This window comes from Zootoca vivipara, chromosome 13 (genome assembly GCF_963506605.1).
Source record: "Zootoca vivipara chromosome 13, rZooViv1.1, whole genome shotgun sequence".
Classification (NCBI taxonomy): domain Eukaryota; kingdom Metazoa; phylum Chordata; class Lepidosauria; order Squamata; family Lacertidae; genus Zootoca; species Zootoca vivipara.
Window position 1 is genome coordinate 17,103,148 of NC_083288.1, and position 7,610 is coordinate 17,110,757.

Below are 7,610 nucleotides of genomic sequence, written 5' to 3' on the forward strand. Positions count from 1 at the left end.
CCTGGACACAGAATTGACCTGCGCTTCCATGGACAGCCGTGAGTCCAAAATGACTCCCAGGCTGCACACCTGGTCCTTCAGGGGCACAGTTACCCCATTCAGAACCAGGGAATCCTCCACACCTGCCCGCCTCCTGTCCCCCACGAACAGTACTTCTGTCTTGTCAGGATTCAACCTCAATCTGTTAGCCGCCATCCATCCTTCAGCTGCCTCCAGGCACTCACACAGGACCTTCACTGCCTTCAGATTTGAAAAGAAAGGTAGAGGTGGGTATCATCCACATACTGATGAACACCCAGCCCAAACCCCCTGATGATCTCTCCCAGCGGCTGCATGTATATGTTAAAAAGCGTGGGGGGGAGGACAGAACCCTGAGGCACTCCACAAGTGAGAGTTATTGAGTTATCTAGTTATTCTTTATATTGGATCAGGTTGTTACTATTAATGTTTGATGTTTTATTATTTTTTATGTATTGGAAGCTGCCCAGAGTGGCTGGGTGGGGTATGTATGTATGTATGTATGTATGTATGTATGTATGTATGTATGTATAAACAAACAATAATTTACAATGCAGCACAAGAGGTTGGGGGGGGGCACCGGATTTTGGAACTGCACAGTGCGCTGCTGAAATTTGAGAACCTAAGGTCTGCCGCTGCTGGAGTGATATCGTAGCGCATTAAATATCTGGTGTGAAGATGGCCCTTCAGTGATATTCAGGATGGGAAGGCAGACAGAACAGCAGGAAGGAAGGAAGCATCTTTAAACCTGCCTCTGGCCCCCCTACCCCCCACCCCAGCAGCAGCAAAGAGCAGAGAAAACAGCTGGCCGCCTATTTGCCAGCAGCTGCCGCTCCAGTCCAACTGAAAAGGACTCACAGAAACATAGTAGCAGGAGAAGTAAAAGCCAAAATATATAAGCTTATCCCTTCAGTCCTGTGCTCTACAGACCTCCCCAACTTGGTGCCCTCCAGATGTTTTCAGCCTACAGTGTCCATCAGCCCCAGCCGGCATGGGAGGTTTTCCCCAAAACATCTGGAGGGCGCAGACAAAATTGATGCTGTTTGCATTCCCCCCCCCCCATTTTTAGGAGAGTGAGACCAGAATTTATTACTGGAAGCAGTCTTGCTTCTGAATGACTGGGCAGCACGACCGCTCTTAATTTAAATAACAGAAATGTAAGCACCAGTTAATAATGATGGGTTGGGGAAAGGAAAAGGGCCTACGGGGTCAGAGCAAAACTGTCTGTCTGGTTAGTTCCAGTACCAGGACCCCACTCTAGTCGTACACTTCTAGCTTCCGGGCTGCATCTAGCAAATGGTTTGGCCTCAGCTCAGATCCTCCCCCAGCCAGGACCAATGGTCTTTGTTGTTCCAGGGGTGAAGAGACAATGGAGTGCGCCTCCAGGGGTGAAGGCAAACCGCTGCATTAGCAGCACCAAAGTGACCTCCCCTAGGTGCAAGCCTGGGCAGTGTGTATGGAGATCCTGGGCTGCCCAGACAGCAAGACCCCCTTCTTGGCCTTGCTGATGTGGCCTAAAGCAGGCATCCCCAAACTGCGGCTCTCCAGATGTTTTGGCCTACAACAACTCCCATGATCCCTAGCTAAGAGGACCAGTGGTCAGGGATGATGGGAATTGTAGTCCAAAACATCTGGAGGGCCAAAGTTTGGGGATGCCTAACGGTCTAAAGGAAAGCAGAGCAAGACGTTTCACACCAGCTGAGCTGCATGAGTTGCTGGAAGGAGGCATACAAGGCACCATTCAACCATCTCAGGGTCTCCACTCCGGATTTGTGTAGGGTTCACTCCTTAGCCTTTTATTCTCCTGAAGATGTTCCACAAAGCAGCGGAGGTTTAGGAAGAGGGTATTCAATAATCCCAATTGGGCACTTCAAATGGAAAACCATCTCTACCCAAAGGCGTCATGGATTTCTAGTAACTACTAGTTTGCGTGCAGTGACGATGGGAGACGTTGAGAAGGGCAAGAAGATCTTTGTTCAGAAGTGTTCACAGTGCCACGCAGTTGAGAAGGGAGGCAAACACAAGACTGGCCCTAACCCGCATGGTATTTTTGGCTAGAAGACTGCTCAAGCTGAAGGTTTCTCTTACACAGAAGCCAACAAGAGCAAAGGTATAACCTGGGGAGAATATACACTGATGGTTTACCTGGAAAACCCCAAGAAGTATATTCCAGGAACTAAAGACGATATTTGCTGGCATTAAGAAGAAGGAGGAGAAGGTGGATTTAATAGCATTCCTTAAGGAGTCCACTTCTAACTAATGGCTTCTGCTGCCTTATTTATTTCACCATACAAATGGAAACGGCTCTCTGATGAGATTGGTTTTTAAACTTTTTATTTTTACATGCATTACAGTGATACCTCTGGTTACAAACTTAATTCATTCTGGGGGTCCGTTCTTAACCTGAATCTGTTCTTAACCTGAGGTACCACTTTAGCTAATGGGGCCTCCCGCTGCCGCTGCGCCGCCGGCACACGATTTCTGTTCTCATCCTGAGGTACTACTTCCAGGTGAGCGGAATCTGTAACCCGAAGTGTTTGTAACCCGAGGTATTTGTAACCCGAGGAACTCCTGTATATCGTAACAACTTCAAAAATCCTTCTCGTCAGCCAGAGAACTTTGATAATGGATGGTTCTTAACATATGTACTTTTTATTGTATTATAATTTATAGAATTGTGCAATCAGGCTTCAGTGAGTACAGTCAGGGTGACTGTTGTGTTTCCTGATCATGTAGTTAAAAAACAAAACAAAACAAAAAGCAAAAAAACTTCTGCCCGGAAACCTATGTCCCCAGGGCTGTGGAAGGACGTGTGGATCCAGAATCGGTCTCCACAGTCACTTATGGACACACCATATTCATGGAAGATAATATTAATCAGCTACGAGTGATCGCCAAAGAAGAAGTTTAAATAATCCATAATAATACAACAATAATACAACAGTACACCATAAGAATTAACTCTCAAAATATCAGCAAATTATAATTTGGACAGAAATTGATCCTCTTTCAATCATTACAATAATTCCAGCAAGAAAAAGCTCCAAACTGGGAAAGAAAGGAGCCCTGAAACTTTAAGAGCCGCCCCTTCCTTCTCTTTTCCGTTTTGAAGTTTCCGAATTCTTTCTTTCTTTCTTTTTAAACCCCAACATCTGGGATTTGTCACTGGCAGCAGGGAGGGAGGCGTAGGCTCGCTGTGACCAATGACAAGCCACCTATTTAGCATATGAGCAAACAGGGGTCAAAAGCCTCATTTTTGAAGGGTAAATAAATAAATCCCGGCTATAAAGGTTGCATTTTAAAATTAAAAAACCAATACTTAGCGTTTGACTGCCCCAAATGAGACAGAACACGCACTGGGATTTTGCTCACTGTTACCTACAAGTGCATTGCGCTGTTTGTGGGCTGACGTCGCGAGTTAGGCTCCCCTAGTGATTTCAGCTCTTTTTGTATTTGTCTAGCAGGTTTTCTGCAGTAGCGGAAAGCCGTCCCGGACTTGTGCAATGATAGATATTTGAAACAGGATACGATCGCGATTCTCGTGTGCGTATAAAACTTGGGAGAAAGCATTGATTAGGTTCCATATTCCGAATTAATTTTCTTTTCCTCTGTGGATGCTTTCCCTGCTGTGTTTCAATGTACATGGAAGCTTCAAACACAATATTACATAGATTCTGCACTCAAGGCATTTTATTTAGAGGAGCTAGGTTCCGATTCCTTGCTTTTGCCTCTGACGTCTGCATATTAGATATATTACATTAATTCTTTTTTAACCCCTGAAAAGCGTATTTAGAGAATTCGTTCTGACAATAAAAATTCATTGCGGATTGATTTTGCGGCTGTCCCATTTGAAAACCCAGTTGCAGGCGGTAAATCTTTTAAAATGCCAATTATTATTTTTAAAAGGTACATTTTGCACATTTCCCTAGAATTATATAATTGGAAGGGAACCCGTGGGTCATCTAGCGCAGCCCCCAATAAATAAATAAAAAGGCAAAAGGAAAGGTGCTTTGCACTAATACCAGCAGAGGTTGTCTTGCTTTGCTTTGGAATATAGAAAACTGGCTTGCCTGAACCTGTTTTTCTTGCTCTCTTTAACCAGCCCAGTACTTAAATCCGATCATCTGTTGCTGCCGGCAGCTTTTTCTGTTCATCGCATTGGTTAAGAAGATCTTACTTCTCCAATTACGTACTGTACATTATTCCGGCTGGAAGATCCCGCCTCCGCCCAGGGATCGCGCCGTTGCAGCCACAAATGACGGTTTGTTAACCGTGCAAACCAGCAGAGGGGGTATAGCTCAGTGGTAGAGCATTTGACTGCAGATCAAGAGGTCCCTGGTTCAAATCCGGGTGCCCCCTCAACTAGCTTTTTTCCCCCTTTCTTTTTTAAACGCCATCATCATACTTAAGGCATACACTGTTTTAATTAAATCTTCTGCAAAAATAATTTAAAAAGGGAACGATGCTTTTTCTTTTAGCAAACAATATGGTACGTATATGCGCCTGGCTTTAACGGCAAAGGCTTTTGCAACAGCACCACAGTTTTAACATTTGTCTCGAGCATAGCTGCCAAGTTCTCCCTTTTTTAAAGGGAAATTCCATTATGCTGAATAGGCTTCCTCGCGAGAAAAGGGAAAACTTGGCAGCTATGGTCTCGAGTGGATGACAAGAAGATATGCTACGCACTGGCTACTCTGCACTTTATATAGGCTGTGTATAAAATGGTAATTCCAGGTGGTAGTCATGTGATTTTTTTACATCCTGGGGGTGTATGCCAGCTGTTAGGGTGCTGGTGCTGGGTAGGTATTGCTCATAAACTCTTTTTTGTGAGCATGTTTAAAGTGTGTGCGTTTTGTGTTCAAAAAGAAATGCACGAATAATCAGAGTGAGGGCTGTTTAATTTCAAAGCGGATATTGAGTGGATCGATTCGGACATAAAGGCTGCAATATATTGCAATTCCCGCGGCCGCCCAGAGGAGGCGCTAGTTCGCCTTCGGAAGGGAGCGGGAGAGATTTGGAGCAAAGAAATAGGCGGCGGCAGCAGCAGCAGCAGCAGCAGCAATAGCAACAGCAACAGCAACAACAACAACAACAACAGCAACAGCAACAGCAACAACAACAACAACAACAACAACAACAACAACAACAACAACAACAACAACAACAACAACAACTCTATAAGCGGACCATAAGTAGAAAACTGCACTTTGTGAGCGGGATCCTGTAGTTGCATCTCCAAAGACTTAAAAAACTAAGGGCCAAACTAATATAAAGGCTCTAGATTCAGGTTGGTAGCCGTGTTGGTCTGACGCAGTAGAAATATATATTTTTTAAAAATAAATAATTGTCCAGTAGCACCTTAGAGACCAACTAAGTTTGTTCTTGGCATAAGCTTTCGTGTGCTATCTGAAGAAGTGTGCATGCACACGAAAGCTCATACCAAGAACAAACTTACGGTAGTTGGTCTCTAAGGTGCTACTGGAAGGAATTTTTCTATTTTATTTTGTTTCAATTTTTAAAATATATTTCTAATATAAAGGGGTCAGCGCAATGCATTTTTTTTTTTTGTGATTAGCTAAATCGCAGTCACCCTTTCATCCTAAGCCATAATTCCAACATTCTCCCACCAGCATCCAAGTTGCTATTTGCCCTAGGAGGAGTAAAAATCAGGTTTATTAGAAAAAACTGAGGGCCCCTCTTGACTGACATTTTATAGCTGGTGTATTCTGCCACAATTTCTTGATACCATTAATAGTGCATTTGTGGTGGATCCCCCCCCCCACTTTTTGGGGGTGTTTTGGTACTTCCCCCACTTTATTTCAAATTTTCTGCTGGATTGTTATTTTAAATCCATAATAAAGTCTTGATTAACAAAAAAAAAAGGCCCAGGGCTTTTGTTTTTCAATTAAATAACCCTGGCAAAATGTGCCTTCTGACATCCCGAGTGGAACAGAGTTTTCACAATATTATTTGCATAGCAAGATTTATATTTACAGCTTGATTGTAATAAAAACTCAAAGCAGTTTATTTTCCCTGGCATCCTAACCAACCCCTAACCTTTCGGATCTCCATCACTCACTTTCTGCAGGACTAGAGAGATGCAGGAAAGGGAACTCAACACAATATTCAGGATATCACCCTGACTAGAAGACAAAGAGTTAGGTGAAGAGCAGAGGACATGAACTGAGGTGGAACTAAGAACCAGAGATTATAGTTGTAGGTAACAGGTTGATTAGCTGTATGCCACAAATGGGAATACAGGTATACCTCAGTTTAAGTAAGCTTCGGTTAGAGTACTTTCAGTTTAAGTACTCCGCAGACCCGTCTGGAACGGATTAATCTACTTTCAATTACTTTCAATGGGAAAGTTCACTTCAGATTAAGTACAGACTTCCAGAACCAATTACAGTACACTCATACTTCAGGTTAAGTACGCTTCAGGTTGAGTACTCCGCGGACCCGTCTGGAACGGATTAATCCACTTTCCATCACTTTCAATGGGAAAGTTCGCTTCAGATTAAGTACAGACTTCCAGAACCAATTACAGTACACTCATACTTCAGGTTAAGTACGCTTCAGGTTGAGTACTCCGCGGACCCGTCTGGAACGGATTAATCCACTTTCCATCACTTTCAATGGGAAAGTTCGCTTCAGGTTAAGTACGCTTCAGGTTAAGTACAGACTTTCAGAACCAATTGTGTACTTAAACCGAGGTACCACTGTAATATAAATAAACTTCCCATAGTCTGGCATCAGATCTATAAGAGGCTGGGCAATCCAACACTTGCCACATGCCTACTGCGCATTTAAAGCAAATGACTTCCCCTAAAGAATGCCGGGAACCATAGTTTACCCCAACAGAGCTACAATTCGCAGTGCCATTAGCAAGTGAAAGTTCCCAGGGTTCTTTGAGCGAAGTCACTTGCTTTAAACGTATAATGCACAGGAATAGAATGTTATAACCCTTGTCAAGAGCGCAGGTGACTGTGACAATGGGCTTATCATTATTGCGCAGTTATGTCTAATGTCTTCATATTTAACTTCTTAACAGGTTAGAGCCTCACGCTTTTAGAAAATCAGCCCTGAGACCTTGACTGTGGAATGAATGAATGAATGTGTGTATGTGTGTGTGTTTTGCCTTTGGAAGTCAAAAGACTGAAGACCTAGAAAGCGAGGGAAAACACTCGCAGGAAGGTATTGCAAATAAAAAATGGAGAATATGGGAGGGTGGGAAATGTAGCACCTAGGAGTCAGCTAACAAAACTCTGCCCTTCAGCTATGGAGGGGAACAAGGAGTGGCAGGAGAAAAAACCAGACCCTCCCCGAAGAGGCAGAGACAAAAGGACCAAGCGGTCAGGATGCTGAGCTGAACATCATTAAGCGTCAATCTCAGGAACCATCCAGCTAAACGAACGCCAGTGTCTGACGTTGTTGGTGAGTATTTGAGGTTATTTCTGCTGGCTGTTTAAAGTCCAGGCTCTTGGAGGAAACTGGCCAGAATGCTTAGCCTGGGGATGGAGAGATTAGCTTGGCTATACCATATCCTCTAGCATATATGCATCTTCCCTTTGGATATACGAGCTTTGAATGAT

General features: G+C 43.7%; 2 non-coding genes and 1 pseudogene across 2 annotated transcripts; all 3 read left to right on the forward strand.

The window, feature by feature from the left end:
* The first annotated feature begins 1,949 nt into the window (after positions 1-1,949).
* Positions 1,950-2,278, forward strand: LOC118095099 (cytochrome c-like; annotated as a pseudogene).
* A 1,169-nt stretch (positions 2,279-3,447) lies between these two features.
* Positions 3,448-3,508, forward strand: LOC118095932 (U7 small nuclear RNA). The gene has a single exon (XR_004693845.1). It is a non-coding gene; the product is annotated as a U7 small nuclear RNA (small nuclear RNA).
* Positions 3,509-4,305: 797 nt separating this feature from the next.
* On the forward strand, positions 4,306-4,377 carry TRNAC-GCA (transfer RNA cysteine (anticodon GCA)). The gene has a single exon. It is a non-coding gene; the product is annotated as a tRNA-Cys (tRNA).
* Positions 4,378-7,610: the final 3,233 nt, after the last annotated feature.